Consider the following 19,048-nt stretch of genomic DNA (forward strand, 5'->3'; position numbering starts at 1 on the left):
GGCCAGCTCAAAGATGATGATGACCTTCACACCCAACAATTCTGGTCACGGCACCAAAATGTATAGTCCCAAATTGATGTAAAATTATTATTAATATTGGTTTTTATAGTCCAAATAAATGCTGGTTAATTCACAGTTCAAATGAAATTCACTTTCCAGTACGTACAAACAGTAATTGGTTTTTGTTTGATCAAAAATACAAGCATAAAGAAACGTTAACTTTTACAATTTTTCGATAACGATTTTGACCGAATACACAGTTAATAAAGACGTAAATAAATGCACGACGAGGCCTCAAGATCTTAATTTAACCAGTGATTAATTCATAATCACTGTTGACCTCTCGTCTCACGTAGCCCACACTCAACGTAAGTCACATTTCGAGCTGTGAACCCGGGCGCATTCAGCGACACGACCACGAGAACCTACTCACTCGCGTGATTTCTCGGCACAATAAATCCTTGCAAGGTCAGAGCTCCTTCGAGATGCTCTCTTTTTCGCAGCGCTACGAAAACTGCTTCAAGAAATGAGTGGGCCTGTCAATAGAGCCGAAAACGCCCGATCGCCGCCGACAAGCGACGAGCGGTCACCGTCTCGTGACATCTGCCCTTCCGACTTTCGTCGTCTCTCTCTGTTACTAGCCTACGTTGTGTTTTATTTTCTTATTATTTTACACTTTAAGCCGTCTGGCTGTAACAAATAGATTTCATCCAAGAAGCAACTGGCAGATATTTACAGAAAATCTCTGCCGTTTAAGTTGCATAAAGAACTAATCAAAGAACTTTTGAATATCAATAAGTCATGAATTGCATGATAGTAAAATTTTAATCTAAGATACTAAAGTAAATAAATTAGGAATAGATAGATAATGGCAATAGGAATGTTAAGTAATGTCTCTCTCTGTATGTTTTAGATCGTCGCAACCAATCGAATGAATGATCCAGAAGCCGACATAAGCTCCATCTTCAGCTGTTTATTCACTGAAGTTAATTTAAATAAACCAATATTTCCTTTGTCATTTCATTTTATATTATTTTGTTAAATTCAGATACGAACGGGAGAGTATGCAAGATATATCTTTGACGCTCGCAACTGAATTTCAGCACATGCGTAGTAGCGAAGAATTGAGACGCTGCAACTCTGCACTGCAGCGTCGAAAACGTATTCACTTTGAGCGCAATTCCGAAATCAGGTCCCCACTGGAGACTTTGAGAACGATTGGTCGTCTTGACATTTCAAACTTAGACTGCAGACCAATCTTAATTTCCTTTAGTTTACTTACACAATTACTTGCTATCATAATATCATCTACGTGTAGAATCAAGATCAAAAAGTTATGTTTTTTTCTCCGTTCGTAAAGGCAAGGTTCACTGGTGTGTGGTTGCAATCTTAGTTTAAGATGGTACTCGTTTAGTTTTAAAAACTTAAGGACAAATCGTTTATACGTTACGATTAATGTACTATGAAAATGCTGAGCATTACGAGCCTACACTGAATTTGATCAACACAAGCGGTAGTTTTGGATACTGTGTACCATGTAATAAGAGTAATTGGCGTATTGAGAATCACAGATTCTCCAACAAATGCTAGGAGTAAATGCAATCTCCTTTTTGCGATGTGACGGGACGATCAGAAAAGTGTGATTCGTGCCACTGATTATTATTAAATTCAGCATGTTTTGAAAATCATTTGAAAAAAGGTTTGTATAATAAATTTTTTACCGTTTCCGAAAAAATAAAAATTTGCCCGTTATGTTGCAAAACTGTGCGAATATTAAACAAGAAACATAAACATCAATGCGGTATTTTTTTTGTTGCATATGTAAAGAGTATTTACACATATATTTTACACACTCTCCCGTTCGCAAATATTGAGTGATGAGTTCCCACAGTTTAAGTAACTATTTTTTCATCAACAATTACCTGATTAATAAAATACTACACAACATTACCTGACAAACCAACCCAGATTTGTTTGATATCGTGTCAAATTATGATTTTTCTATTAATAGATCAGTAAACGCTAAAAGTAAATCCTCCTAAAAATGTAAATTATTTAGTTCTATTTAAATTATTTTGGAGTAGAGAGCAACAAAATGATAATGGTATTATAAATTATTAATTTTAAATACACATTAATATTTTTTGTAGTGTTAAATGTTAAAAAGCTATCTTTTTGCTGTTAAAACATTTTCTTCTGACTCTTTCATATTAGTAACAGTGTTTTTGCAGGTTTCAGGATGTTAAGTCTTTCAAATTTTATCAATCCAAATTTTTTAGCCTTTCTCTTCAAACGGTGACCGACTCGTTAGGATTTTGTTTTCTGTTTGCAGTGAGCAAAACGTTTTCTTTGATAATGTTCAAGGCACACTCGCAAATGTACCTTTATAGCATCTTATTTGCTTTGCGCAACAGAGCTCTCTGTTATTCGGTGTCAAGATGATAAAGAGCTCTTAAAATGGCGACGTGTTTTTGACCAAACAGAGAACGTTACTTTCGTGCCATTACAACGATACGATTGAAACTAGCTTTGCCGTGTCGCTTCCTTTTATCTGTTTTTTAGTCACGTATACGTAAGAACCGTACTTGCTTCTTGCAAGAACCAAGGATTTTCCGGACACGCTGGTCTCGAAAGATGTTGTATTTGCGAGCAATCTCGTAAATTTTTTAAGATGACAATGTATTGCAAGTTTAGCGATACATCGCGTTGACCCTTACCTTGATGACAATGTATTACGAGTTTAGCGATGTATCGCGTTGACCCTTACCTTGATAAAATAAATTTTGCGTGATAAAAATTACACTCAAATCGTTATGATGACTACCTTAAGTGAATAAGTCAACGATTCCGCTACTACCGGATGATTCACACATCAAATCGTCAACAATGACCAGTTTTCATCTATGATCGCCTGCCCAATCGCTATTTTGTGGTAATTCCTTGTGAGACTCAATATTACTTCCGAGATGGCGGTAACCAAACTGCCACAAAAAATGACCCGCTTAAATCGAGTATCACTCATACGGTCAATGTGTTGTAAAAACCATTTAATAAACACGGTTTTGCCACAACCTGTGGGTCCACTCAGTATACACGTCCACGGGTGTTGCCATCGCGTATCCATACTGCCCAACTAAACTTTATCGAAAAGCTGATTGACCGGTGCGAGGGTCTCCATGTACCGCTCACAAAACCACAAGCGCTTTTGGAAGGCTAGCGCAAAGGTGGCTCGCATGACCAATCAGCACGTTTTGTTGGGTTCAACCGCCAATCGAGCTCTTTTCGCCATCACCGCCATTGCTCATGGATGGCTCGCATGACCAATCGGCTTGTAACGTCACGGTGGTTGGAGCACCTATTGTGCATAATTAAGATTACCTTATTAAAAAATTTTCTCCTCATTCGTGTCAGTTTTGAGGTTGAAGTCACATGAGTAATTGACATTAAGATTTTTTTTTTCAAGATTAAAGATTCGTATTAAAGAATGTGCTGATGTCACAGTTTTCGAAATATGTATCAAGTTTTATTAAATATTCGTCACAACGGTTTCAAGAATGCGCTGACACAAGTACAAAATGATCAAATACATTTTTCGGTACGTAAGGATGATTTTTGTTTTCATGGTTAAAGTTTCGTGGTGAAAAATGTGCTGATGTAATTTTTTTTTCTTTGAATATGTATCGTATTTCATTAAACATCCGACGCAGCACCAACACAAGTATCAGGTAATTAATTACATATTTAACTAGTACAAATGAGTAATGTGTTGGTCCTGATAAGGACCGATTTTTGCAATTCGATTAACTATCTTTTACGACTTTGTATCCATTTTTATCGGATTCAGAAAAGTATTTCGGGAAACATATTTCTTATTTTTGTTTTATATGATTTTTCTACGAGTGGTTTTCGAAAATGATCATCATCGTTCCTAGAGCTCGTCGATGTAGCGTTTGTTTTACTATGTTTCGAACCCATCTTGTCGTTTACTTGTTCATGCATCGGCTGTGAAAAGGGAAACGATCTAACCAACAGCTTTGTCGTACCTCGACCGAGTGAGTCTTTTTCTCTACTCTCATGTATTACATCTCTTCTCCTACGGCATCACGTTTGTAACCATATGGATAACTCGTGGTCATGCTATCAAAATATCTTTTACTATAGACTGGTTGACATGTTTTTATTTCCGGTTGAGTCACTACATCGTAAAAAACTGTGCAACAAATGGAAAAATTGAATAATGTTATTTCCATAATATTAGTCATAACCAGTTCATGAATCGTACCAAAATTTATTTTTTGACTATTGCTGTAATTTAATTCGATACCTTTCACTTTGCAAACATAATCTCCACTACCATCGGGTTTTTTAATCTTATATGCGTCAAACTTTGGTCCGCCGGATAAAAACGGAGAAATGTATGCGCCAACTCCTTTATCGGCCAATTCGTCAGTGAGACTACCTAGTGTCGTGCCAATGGGTAAATCGTCCAGTCCTTCTCGGGAAACATGAAAAACGGAATCTGTGTCGTAATAGAGAGCACGTTCTCCTAGAAAATTCAGATACTCGAAAAGCTTTAAGCGTGCTTGTGCTGTCACAAAAGCGGCAACCGCAACGTTACTTAACGGTATTGACGTCAAGGCCTCAGGTTTATAATTCCAGTTAACGTACCATGTATCATCGTTGATGGGTAAAATATCATTTACATTGATTTCTGCACTCGTAAGTAATTCCATTTATCTTTCTGGGACCATCACCACCTCAGTTTTTGTCAAATTTTCACGTTGACCAAATTTACCCCACAAAGAATTAAGTAATAATTTTATGATGGATCTTAAGCCAGCATTAAGGTTTATCTCATTTTTTTCGAGATTTATTCCTTCAGTTCTAAAAAATTTCGTCGATACAGAACTCTTTTCACTTATTAGTTATACAGGTAGTCGGGTAACCCAAAACTAGTGTTTTTTTCATCCAATAAAGCCATTTCAGATTGATTGTTAGTCATTCTGTAACCTTTTTAAGGTATTATACCAATTTGTTTTTTTTTCAGAAATTTTTTTCTATCCACACGCATACTAGTTGAAACGATCGTTTTGCATTCACCAATGGGGCCTACCTTCAATTTTTTAAAGATTTTTGATACGCTTATAAGTGAAAAGAGTTCTGTATCGACGAAATTTTTTAGAACTGAAGGAATAAATCTCGAAAAAAATGAGATAAACCTTAATGCTGGCTTAAGATCCATCATAAAATTATTACTTAATTCTTTGTGGGGTAAATTTGGTCAACGTGAAAATTTGACAAAAACTGAGGTGGTGATGGTCCCAGAAAGATAAATGGAATTACTTACGAGTGCAGAAATCAATGTAAATGATATTTTACCCATCAACGATGATACATGGTACGTTAACTGGAATTATAAACCTGAGGCCTTGACGTCAATACCGTTAAGTAACGTTGCGGTTGCCGCTTTTGTGACAGCACAAGCACGCTTAAAGCTTTTCGAGTATCTGAATTTTCTAGGAGAACGTGCTCTCTATTACGACACAGATTCCGTTTTTCATGTTTCCCGAGAAGGACTGGACGATTTACCCATTGGCACGACACTAGGTAGTCTCACTGACGAATTGGCCGATAAAGGAGTTGGCGCATACATTTCTCCGTTTTTATCCGGCGGACCAAAGTTTGACGCATATAAGATTAAAAAACCCGATGGTAGTGGAGATTATGTTTGCAAAGTGAAAGGTATCGAATTAAATTACAGCAATAGTCAAAAAATAAATTTTGGTACGATTCATGAACTGGTTATGACTAATATTATGGAAATAACATTATTCAATTTTTCCATTTGTTGCACAGTTTTTTACGATGTAGTGACTCAACCGGAAATAAAAACATGTCAACCAGTCTATAGTAAAAGATATTTTGATAGCATGACCACGAGTTATCCATATGGTTACAAACGTGATGCCGTAGGAGAAGAGATGTAATACATGAGAGTAGAGAAAAAGACTCACTCGGTCGAGGTACGACAAAGCTGTTGGTTAGATCGTTTCCCTTTTCACAGCCGATGCATGAACAAGTAAACGACAAGATGGGTTCGAAACATAGTAAAACAAACGCTACATCGACGAGCTCTAGGAACGATGATGATCATTTTCGAAAACCACTCGTAGAAAAATCATATAAAACAAAAATAAGAAATATGTTTCCCGAAATACTTTTCTGAATCCGATAAAAATGGATACAAAGTCGTAAAAGATAGTTAATCGAATTGCAAAAATCGGTCCTTATCAGGACCAACACATTACTCATTTGTACTAGTTAAATATGTAATTAATTACCTGATACTTGTGTTGGTGCTGCGTCGGATGTTTAATGAAATACGATACATATTCAAAGAAAAAAAAATTACATCAGCACATTTTTCACCACGAAACTTTAACCATGAAAACAAAAATCATCCTTACGTACCGAAAAATGTATTTGATCATTTTGTACTTGTGTCAGCGCATTCTTGAAACCGTTGTGACGAATATTTAATAAAACTTGATACATATTTCGAAAACTGTGACATCAGCACATTCTTTAATACGAATCTTTAATCTTGAAAAAAAAAATCTTAATGTCAATTACTCATGTGACTTCAACCTCAAAACTGACACGAATGAGGAGAAAATTTTTTAATAAGGTAATCTTAATTATGCACAATAGGTGCTCCAACCACCGTGACGTTACAAGCCGATTGGTCATGCGAGCCATCCATGAGCAATGGCGGTGATGGCGAAAAGAGCTCGATTGGCGGTTGAACCCAACAAAACGTGCTGATTGGTCATGCGAGCCACCTTTGCGCTAGCCTTCCAAAAGCGCTTGTGGTTTTGTGAGCGGTACATGGAGACCCTCGCACCGGTCAATCAGCTTTTCGATAAAGTTTAGTTGGGCAGTATGGATACGCGATGGCAACACCCGTGGACGTGTATACTGAGTGGACCCACAGGTTGTGGCAAAACCGTGTTTATTAAATGGTTTTTACAACACATTGACCGTATGAGTGATACTCGATTTAAGCGGGTCATTTTTTGTGGCAGTTTGGTTACCGCCATCTCGGAAGTAATATTGAGTCTCACAAGGAATTACCACAAAATAGCGATTGGGCAGGCGATCATAGATGAAAACTGGTCATTGTTGACGATTTGATGTGTGAATCATCCGGTAGTAGCGGAATCGTTGACTTATTCACTTAAGGTAGTCATCATAACGATTTGAGTGTAATTTTTATCACGCAAAATTTATTTTATCAAGGTAAGGGTCAACGCGATACATCGCTAAACTCGTAATACATTGTCATCAAGGTAAGGGTCAACGCGATGTATCGCTAAACTTGCAATACATTGTCATCTTAAAAAATTTACGAGATTGCTCGCAAATACAACATCTTTCGAGACCAGCGTGTCCGGAAAATCCTTGGTTCTTGCAAGAAGCAAGTACGGTTCTTACGTATACGTGACTAAAAAACAGATAAAAGGAAGCGACACGGCAAAGCTAGTTTCAATCGTATCGTTGTAATGGCAAGAAAGTAACGTTCTCTGTTTGGTCAAAAACACGTCGCCATTTTAAGAGCTCTTTATCATCTTGACACCGAATAACAGAGAGCTCTGTTGCGCAAAGCAGATAAGACGCTATAAAGGTACATTTGCGAGTGTGCATTGAACATTATCAAAGAAAACGTTTTGCTCACTGCAGCAAACAAAAAACGCTTATGTAGATACGCTAGTGTTCTTAGAAAGCTCGCAAACGCAAAAATTCATTCGTCGTCAAAGGAAAAAATCATTGTACAACAGGGAGAAAGTTTCTTACCTGCTTGGTTAGGTCGGCTCCTTGAAATGGTGTTGTCGATGCTGTAACAAACATGGAGCAAGCAAAAAAAATGATTCTTCTGCCTCAGGACAGCGTGGATCAATTGCGAAGCGTATTTCTTAACGATGGTCTAAAGTCCGTGCGGACGCCGGGCACAACAATGAGTCAACTCGATGCAGAAATGAACGACATCTTGAATTTACTGTACGTATACCGATGAGCGAGAAAAATGGAAGAAATACCAACAAATTTTACAACGATATTTGCTTTTTAGGGAATTGGACAGCGAAGGAAAACTACATGCTGACACGATCACAGAGAACACCAAGGTATCACAAGATAACAATCCCTTTGACGACGGCGTCGACGAGGACGAAGAGGAGCGTAAAGAGGAGGAAAGGCAGGGTACCGAGGTTATCAAAGCGTACCGAAAAAGTTTTGTCAAAAAGCTGCACGTATTATACAACGATTGCACGCTACTGGTAACTTTGAGTGGACCAATCAACATACCGTCATCATAGGTGGCGTTCGCATACCACAGTTGAACATTGTCGATATAGTGAACGATGCATTGAGGAACTGGAAAAAACTGACACCGATGGGCCGTGATCAGTTTGCAGTGGCACTTTGTATGGCAAACATTCCACAAAAGTATGTCGAAAACGCGCGAGTATTAAAATTACTGATCGACAACGATGATAAATCACAATCGCCAAATAAGAGTCCATGATCTACGTCGAATAGTTGAAGTTTTCTTGATAAAAGTGGTACTTAATCAACGACGTCACCGAAAAATAAAAAAAAATTATGAAAAGTTGTACCTTCGTCGAATCAAGTACAAACATGGCGTCGATTAAGTGGAAAAGTGACCAAGTTTCCTCGATCTCAAGTTTCGCGTTTTCGAAAACACTGGTCTCGAGTTATTCTGAATACCTTTGATCGATAATATTATATCGCGAGGCTGTATCTATAATAATTACAAGTAAGGGGGCTGTACATGACTAAGAATATTAATGCTCTGAAATTTTACTTTCTTTAACAGGCAACCACGTCAAACACCTTCATAATGATAGCAAGAAGAGACTACTGCGAGGTTGATTCAACTCGTTGAACTTCGCTATTTATTTTGTGACTCGCTTCTGGAAAGCACGTCTTAATTCACGTGAAAAGGATGGTGTTGACAATCGTATGCATGTTATGCCACTTAGTGACCGATTCCGTGCTTATTGTACTTCTCAGAAGCACACAGAGTGAACTTGAATGGAAGCAGCGTTAAACAACTAACGACTCAAGCACGTGCGAAGAAGGCCACCTCTTCACATCATTGTACGTTAGTTTTTAAGGCTTAGTATACATAAGCGGGACTAAAAGAATACCTTACCTCGACATGACCTAAAAGCTAAATCGTGCAATATAAAGTTTCAACGTGGAAGGAGATTAGATCGATCGTCGTCAGAAAGAGCGAAAATTTACTTGCTTGAAAAAACCTTCACCTTTTCTTGCACTTCCTTCTTAGCTTTTACGCACTCGATCGCTTACCTCGTCTCATCATCGTCTAACTACTACTACTCACACACCCACTCACGGGCCAACCTCCTAGACCTCATCAGGGCGTGCACACATACTTACCCGTACATACACATACACTGACATGAAACCGTTCACTATGTGTGTTGCGACGCAACATTAATGATTTTCTGACCTTCTTTATACTTTCGTGACCCTTCATTCACGTAATGGATCAATTGTGCTATATTAATTAAGTAACTACTCACTCTGCAGCTGAATCATAGACTTGAGCATGCAAAACTTCGAATGGTTTGTTTGATAACGAGTTTTAGTTCCATGCAAGCCATGAGGCACACAAGCCACCGTTTAACACCCTGCAAACTGTCCTCTGTTTTTTGATGGCCTTTTTGTGCTGAAAGGCAAGAGTTTTCAACCTTGTCGACAGCCATGAACTCTGCTGTAATCTCTCTTTTTCTATCGATTTTTCTTATTTCTTTAATATCTTTCTTTGAGGGTCCTGAAATTTTATTTAGTGAGTTTATAAAACTATGAGTCGAAGTATTTTGAGAAGTTCTTTTTAAGAGTTCCAGCTTGAGATCAATTGATTTACGTGCAACATTCTTCATGCAAACCATTCATCTTTTAATTCACGCTATCTTTTCTATTTTCTTGAACTTTAAATTTACTATCTTTAGTTGTGGTATCAATCGAGTCTATATTTTTATAAATCTGCTATTGTTTAGTGACGAGTCAAATTTTTCAGCACTTATCTCTATCTAATTAAACAGGTCTAGTATATCCTGGTTGAAATGTGTATCTCCTCCATAAATAAATCAGATCCAGTTAAAATGGAAGAAAACAATTGATGACCAATCGGATTTAGCTGTATGTATCCCAGGAAAAAAACACAAGAGAAGTGCACACACGAAAGTAATAAATGCCCTCTACCTACGTCACCCGACAACCGATTTCCGGTGGCTTATACCTGTACAACACTATTGAAAGCCAATAATCTATCAGGAGTGCAAGTATCGATACGCAAATGAAATCTTTTAACACAGTCACTTTATTTTATATGAAGATTATTGGCTATAAATAGTGTAGTATAGGTATGTGCACGTAAATTTTCTGGTTGCCATTTTCTGTATTCAAGAAAAGAGCCCAAGGTTACAACACACTTCCTCTCAAATGTTTAGAGTAGGCTGGCGAGTTTGAATGCAAAAAAATAATAATAGGAAAATAAATTCTAAACATGTGCTTTTATGGCAACTAAGCATTCTTTTACTAAAAGTTCTAGCCTAGTTATCTATTTATTGAACATAATTAAGTAAAAACTGATATAAAAAAGCTTACATAATAGTTACCATACTGCCATCTCAATATATATTTACATTCATGAACTTAATCAAACAATATTCAAATAAACCCAGGCGTACGTTTTCATGTCCTATGTTGACAGCGTAGGCAAGCATCCTTAAGAACACACAAATAGATGCTTTTAAGCGGAATTTGGCCAGACATTGTCTACATGAGATAAAAAAATATTCTACTCTACCCCTGAACCTAAAGCAGGTAAAAAATTGATTAATTAAATTAGAACTGTCCTAAAGACAATTGCAGTCAGAATTGAGAAGTGAAAAATTACTATACACAAGTGACTCAAAATTAGAAGTTACTATTAATATCACACAAAAAAAGATGGAGGACGATAAAGAGCAGGCTTTAAAAGTGATGCTAGGCAGATTATCCCTAGATAATTAAAATAGAGTATGTATATCACATTACGAATAATAACTTACTATCATCATTCATTATATAAAATAAAAAATAAGCTTCTAGTAACTAATACTTGATTAGGTTCTCTCTGAAGTAGAAAAGTTAAAATTGAGGCTAAAAAGTTTTTAAGATGGTTCAAACATGCTTTTGCAGGGTGTTAAACGGTGGCTTGTGTGCCTCCTGGCTTGCATGGAACTAAAACTCGTTATCAAACAAACCATTCGAAGTTTTGCATGCTCAAGTCTATGATTCAGCTGCAGAGTGAGTAGTTACTTAATTAATATAGCACAATTGATCCATTACGTGAATGAAGGGTCACGAAAGTATAAAGAAGGTCAGAAAATCATTAATGTTGCGTCGCAACACACATAGTGAACGGTTTCGTGTCAGTGTATGTGTATGTACGGGGAAGTATGTGTGCACGCCCTGATGAGGTCTAGGAGGTTGGCCCGTGAGTGGGTGTGTGAGTAGTAGTAGTTAGACGATGATGAGACGAGGTAAGCGATCGAGTGCGTAAAAGCTAAGAAGGAAGTGCAAGAAAAGGTGAAGGTTTTTTCAAGCAAGTAAATTTTCGCTCTTTCTGACGACGATCGATCTAATTTCCTTCCACGTTGAAATTTTATATTGCACGATTTAGCTTTTAGGTCATGCCGAGGTAAGGTATTCTTTTAGTCCCGCTTATGTATACTAAGCCTTAAAAACTAACGTACAATGATGGGAAGAGGTGGCCTTCTTCGCACGTGCTTGAGTCGTTAGTTGTTTAACGCTGCTTCCATTCAAGTTCACTCTGTGTGCTTCTGAGAAGTACAATAATCACGGAATCGGTCACTAAGTGGCATAACATGCATACGATTGTCAACACCATCCTTTTCACGTGAATTAAGACGTGCTTTCCAGAAGCGAGTCACAAAATAAATAGCGAAGTTCAACGAGTTGAATCAACCTCGCAGTAGTCTCTTCTTGCTATCATCATGAAGGTGTTTGACGTGGTTGCCTGTTAAAGAAAGTAAAATTTCAGAGCATTAATATTCTTAGTCATGTACAGCCCCCTTACTTGTAATTATTATAGATACAGCCTCGCGATACAATATTATCGATCAAAGGTATTCAGAATAACTCGAGACCAGTGTTTTCGAAAACGCGAAACTTGAGATCGAGGCAAAACAAATGTTTGTTTTAACTTAGTACACGTATTGCATGAATGTGTTAGCAGACTGACAGGCAACTGATTTCAAAATACTGCTATCGAATTTCAAATGAATAGCTCATTAAGGCAATCAAACTCACTATTTTTGTAGTGGTTATGGCAAGTTAATCACTAATGTAAGAAGTTTACATAATAAGATTCAGTAACCTATTAAATAAAATAAAATAAAGAATGTTTATATTTCAAGTGATGTTATTTCGTGCATTAACACCATTTTATCTTGTAGGTTTCTCATGGACGTCTGTGACAACGAAACAGTTAATTTAGCCGAGAGGTTCCTGGTGGAGTGCGGTATTTTGAAAGTAGAAACACACAGAATTGAGTTTCTACTACTATGTTTACAACTCAGCAATTAATTTGGAGATCCTCATGAAGTTTATGTGATTATCAGTATGAAAAATAAGAAAAAGTATATTGTTGCGCATGTTCATGTGAAGCTTGCCTTTCCAATAAGGTAGGTTTGCTCGGAAATGTATTGTATGTGATACAAACAGTACTACTTAAAAATGTTTTTTTATCACTCGATTTTCTTTTACCAAACGGAAAAATATAAATTTAAAACGTTAACCTGTAGTGGTATTAAACAAACATGGGAAAAGTTAAAACTAAATGTCATAACAACTGTAAAATCAATGAATTTAGTCATGGCGAAAAAAAAAAACATTTACATGTAGGTCCAGCAAATATTAATAAAGCTGTGCCAGATTTAATAAAAGGTAACAAATATGAAGGAGTTCTCAGTTTGATTAGAGTATGAGCTTGATATGATGTATGATTAATATTATTTATTCATAATTTTTTGAGATAACCCTAATAGTATGCTAACCAAAGAGGTAAAAGGCTACGAATTATTCAGTGATATTATGTAACAATAGGAAATAATAACTTTGTATTAATAAACAATGAGGACTACAAAAGTATATTTAGCATGAAGATTTATTTCAGTCTGAAAGTTTGCAATAGAAATATAAGTCCAGTTAGGTTCAATCGTTTATGCAAAGAAAAATTTCATATTTTACACAAAGGAAGTAAATAAAAACATATCAAGTGCTATTGCTCTATGCTGTGACACTCGGAAACAAAGATGTTATACATGGATTTATGCTAGAAAAATAAGAATTACAAGTAGTATTGCCTATCCGTGTTTGACATATCTGCGTAACAAACAAGCTAATTGAAAGAATAAGATAAATAAGAATGTGGAGGGTTAATTTTGCAGTATTGCCTCTGGAATTAATTACGAACCCAAAGCAAACATATATTATAAAAATATGACAGGATATTTTGCCGTTATAACATGATTACGCACAGCAGACGGCTAGATTATTATGTATTTCAGCATATGACTTCAATGTCACTTAACTCGTCAGAGGGGTCGGGAATATTCAAAGAAGCAAAGCATGTTATTGAAATCAAATGTCCAGTCTTAGGAGATGAGAAAACTGCAAGCAACATGGCACCAATGCTATAATGTACTCTGCAATGATGTGCTGTCCTCAAAGAAAAAACATTTATATTACTGCCAAGTACAGCTTGCAATGCTCATTACCAGTTTCCGGAAATGTGACTTTTTCCTATACTCAACTTTTGATCATCAAAGTGCCTTATGATCCTTGATTCATCTTCAAAAACGTATTAAAGCTGCAATACGTGTATTTCAATGATGGTTATTTTATCGTCAAATGGCGACAGTGGGCCTATATAAGATTTTCATAGAACATAATGTATATTTATAGTTGTATGGAAATTTTACATGGGCACACTATAGCCATCTGACGGTATAATAATCCTCATTTAAGATAAAACATATAATTAATTAAAAGAAAAAAACAGTAAAAATGGAAAGATACCAGAGAAGCAAGTTGCTTTCACTGAAATTATTATTAGACTATTAAAAAGATTGGGAAATTTGTCACAAGGGTTAAATAAGCTTTGTCGTTCTCATTTACGAGTCGACAACTGCTAAGTATCTCTGTAATAATGTCTAATGCTTCCTGAACCATTCACCAGTCAAAACATTCTTATGGAAATATTTTAAAACACTCTAACAACTTAATTATATAAAGTGAAATTATTATACATTGATCTCTTTCCATCCAAATTGCGCTATGTAAACGTCGCGCTTATTTTTAGAGTGAAACTCGCTGGAGTGCGAAAAAACTTTGTTAATTAAAAATTAAGTGGATAACTTTTTTCACTGCTCAGGCATTAATTGCATATACAAATTCACATGATTTTACTGTAGTTTATATGTAAAGAACTAGTTATGTACAAATACAAATAATAGAATACTGTGCCTTCTGTACCTTATAAGGACACAAAATTGGAAACTAAAATCAAATCTGCTCTAGTCCAATGGATAAAATACTTGGCTAAGAATCTGTTAGCCAAAGTTCAAGCCACCTTAGAAACTTTTTTTTCATTTTTTTTATTTTTATATTCATTGTTGATGCGTTATCAAGATTTTTAAATGGTTAAATTTAAGTAGGAATCATTTCTTTTATAAAAAGAAAAGCTTGTAAAAACCAAATGGTTTTACTTAAAAACCACATGGTGATTTGAGACAAGAAACCACATGAAAATGGAGTGGTAAAAGCACATGTTTTTATGTGGTTTTTACATGGTTTTACTATGTGGTTTTTCGATATGGTTTTTTTCAACAGTCTTGAATAAATGTATAAGACACTTGGCTAAGCATCTGTTAGTCAATGTTCAATCTACCTTGAAGGAATTTTTTTTTCTTTTGTTTTATTTTTATAATCATTGTTGATGCGTTTTTAAGATTCTAAAATACTGAAAGTTAAGTAGAAATAGTTTTTATTAATAGAAAAGCATGTGAAAATCACATGGTAAATCACATGGTGATTTGAGACAAAAAACCACATGAAAACAGAGTAGAAAAACCTTATGATTCTTTATGGTTTTTAAATATGGTTTTCTTATGTGGTTAACCGTTATGGTTTTCTTCAAGAGAGTTGAAGCGGTTTGGCCCAAATAGCCAATTTAAACTTCTCGCAAGTTTTCCAGTCTCATAAAAGCGCACTTGGCTTGGTTGCGGTTTTTCAACAGACTTGCAAGACACGAGTCTGATAAATGTATCAGACTTACCAGACCTAAGAGACCTAGGCTAACCTACTTCATTCAGACATACCAGACCTTAGGCAAATATACTTTTTTCAAACTTACCAGACCTAATAGACTCAAGTCTCGTAGTTCTATCAGACATCTAGTATTTTTAAAACCCCTGTCCCAGCCACTCGGGGGAAAACCGGACCACAGACGAGTGGACGCAGTTATGGGTTTTTCTGTAGGGCCACCATCTTTGGATCTGACGCAACGAGCGGATCTGTGGGACGCGATATACAAGAACTTGCGTACTACTGAATAATACTGAAGCAACCAACACGTAAAACGACCGGAGCATGAAGTAAGACAGGCAGATGGGACGAGCGCGTCGTCCACGAGGATGACAGCTGCCCTCAATTGTGCTGAAGAGTAGCGAGTAATTTTCAGCGAAGCTTCTGGCACGATCTGGTGTGGTATGAGTACGTGGAATACATGACATTGAAAGTAAAACTTTGGTGTTAGAGTGATTTACCGCTTTCCATGAATCTCCTCCTTACCAAGGCAGGTGTTGCCAAGCGGTTACAGAAGCGAAGCGGTGACCAGGACTCTCCCTGTGGACAAAGGACAGCATAGCGTTCGTGGTGTAGTCGGTATTTTCTGGTGGAACGGAAGCAAACCACAACATGTATTGTATCATTTTTTCAAAGTTATGTTTGTTCTTTAAAATTTTATGAGTAATGATTCTCATACCTACCACAAGAGAAACTAATCTGTCCAGAAAAAAAATCTGCTTTCAAGCCATTTTTTCCGAAATGAGTACCTATTAGTATCAATCATAACCATTTTTTAAGGTTGTATTTATGATAATGCATGAATTTGTACTACTTATATCAAATACTGAGTTAAAAAAAAAAAAAAAAAAAAAAAAAAAAAAAAAAAAAAAAAAAAAAAACATTTTTTACAACTTCATATAAACTTATTTCAGATAATCAATCACTTTTCAGCTTTTTTCGGTAGTTTCTACGGTTGTAGCTGCCATATTGGATAACAGAGATTAATTATTATTATGATCCTATTTTGGGTGATTTCAGAAACAAAAGAAAAAAACCTGAAAGTTCTCTTCTTCTTAGCCCCTTAAAACTCAAACCAATTTAAAGCAGCATGAAATTTTCCATTGAAGAATACTTCGTGCATCACGCATTTCACAACTTGATTTCTTCATAATTCAAAAATCGAACCTCAACTTATCTTAAAATATTGTATTAAGCTTCTCATTATCATTAAAAATCATATAGAGTTCATTGTGATACAAAATTTGAAGGCTAGAAAACGGGAAATTTTTAAGGTTACTCTTTATATTCTTATAAACAATCAAATTAAAATGTTCAAATCGATTTTCAATTATTGCCCCACCATCGCAGCGAGTTTTTTAAATACTACCATCGTGCTTTATGTCAAATTTTCTATCAAATACATTTTTTTTTTTTTTATAAATAAAGAAAACATTTCTACTATGAATGATAAGTTAATTATTTAAGCGATGTACGTTGTATTGGCACGTGAGTTCCTTTGTACGCTATGCACACTCTCTAACTCCAAACCATGATCTTAGTAATATGAATATTCATTATATAAGTGTTATTTATTTTATAAGTTAAAAATACCTACATACAATTAATAGAAAAAACCATTTTAGCGAATATAAAACTAATTCATTAAAATTTATCATGATATTTTTCTGAAAAGATTATTACAACTGTTTTATTATCATCTTATGGAAATTTTTCAGTCTCCAATGTCCAAGGAGAGATCAGAAGTATACTATGAAACTGTAAAGTGCCTTTTTACATTATATCTTTTTGATGACATCCTGATTACTTTTTCTCAACCTTTTTTGTACTAATAATTCATCGAGTAGTGACATATTAAATTCAAAAGAGCTTCCGTTGCTTAAGCAAATAATTCTTTTGGAGTACAAATAGAATTATTCACCATCTAAAGACTTGCTCAAGCAGCAAGTCGTTTCAAAGTCCCCATCATACGTACCTATTACATCATACCTATTCCATCATAAAAAATAGCCGGAGTTGTATTTTTTTGTAAAAAAAAATAAAATGTCATGAGTGCTGCGAAAATCGAATACAACTATTATTTTGCTCAAACGACAGCATTTCCACCGTTTAAACTAACACCAATCGTTTGCAATTTTATTTCCAGATCCACAGAATATAGTAAAATAGTCGAATTAGTTATGTTTCCTAAATAAACAATTATATTCATAAACAGGGTCACCCAGAGGCCCAAGGCAGATGGTGGGTAGCGCGGAAAATTCAAACGCCAGTTTTTTATGTATAGAACTAAAAAAAAAAAATAAACAAACCTAAAGATGGAGTAAAAATGATTTCATTACAGCTGCGATTCAAGCAATCACTTGAATAATGTATAACCGTTTATTTTGCAATAATATCGTTTTTTTTAAATTCTCATAATGATTTAGTATAAATACATAGTACGGGTCTGCATGTTTTACTTTTTTTTTTTGCTCATCGATGATTCGATTCGATAGTTCGAGTTGACTTTTCACGCAGTATTCGCTATCAAGGTTGGTAAGACTACCCTAGAGAAGAAATGTAAATGACTATTTTTCTTTGCTTTGTCAAAATGGTGAAATTTACATTATATACTGGTAGTATATTTTGTTAAACAATTCAATTTACATACGATTTAAAAGTTTCAAGGTAACAGTATATTGTTTCAAATGAACTTGCAGTATCGAAAGAGTTTGTCGTTTTGTTTATAATGACTTTTTGTGTAAAAGTTTGATTACTTTGTTATTTTTTAGTCTTTTGTAGGGATCACTTAAAAGGATATAAAAAAGCCAGGAAACTGTGATGTCATTGCATTTGCGAATGTTAATGCTAATATTCTGCAAGTCTGATGTTATTTGTAGATCAAGTTTTATGTATGATAGCTGAGGCATGATAAACTTGTACTAAATGATAGACAAATGCAACACCAGATACGTATAAACTGTTTATCTTTTTCTTATTACTTACTGTAAAAAACCAACATCTTTGGGTGAACTATGTTTTTCAGTGACCATCAGTAATAATATGGAAAATAGAGAGATATTTCATCTAGCAGTCTAAATTTGGATTTGATGGATGCATAAGTGATTTGTAACTACTAAAAGCACAATCTTTTTTTCAGCTTCAGTGCATTGACTTTTTTTTAAAAATAACACGTCCAACAACATCCGGGTATAGTAACATATGGTTTACTAAGCCAAGAGTTAAAAAAGCATGGCAGTGTGGAAATGAAGAGACAGGTGTGGTCTGATAGTGTTGTGTCCATTAAAAAATGAAAGCGGAGTATATTCATTTCATACAAAGGTTGTCATCATCGTCATCGTCATCGGCAGACTGCTGCAGCTATCGAACGATGAAGCCAAAGACACTGGCTATGATTGGAGGATGGAACTCAACTGAGCAAATAAGCAAACTAGGAGATATAGCTGCAATGCATACGTCATTAAAGAGAGGTGAACGCAGAACGCAATAGCTGACTGCAAGACTCGAAGTACAAGTAATTTGATAAACTCACTGCTGAGAAATGCAACAGGTGTGACCGACGACG

Source organism: Copidosoma floridanum, unplaced genomic scaffold (assembly GCF_036245765.1).
Source record: "Copidosoma floridanum isolate Cflo_tuat_1 unplaced genomic scaffold, Cflo_Japanese_pri ptg000030l, whole genome shotgun sequence".
Classification (NCBI taxonomy): Eukaryota; Metazoa; Arthropoda; class Insecta; order Hymenoptera; family Encyrtidae; genus Copidosoma; species Copidosoma floridanum.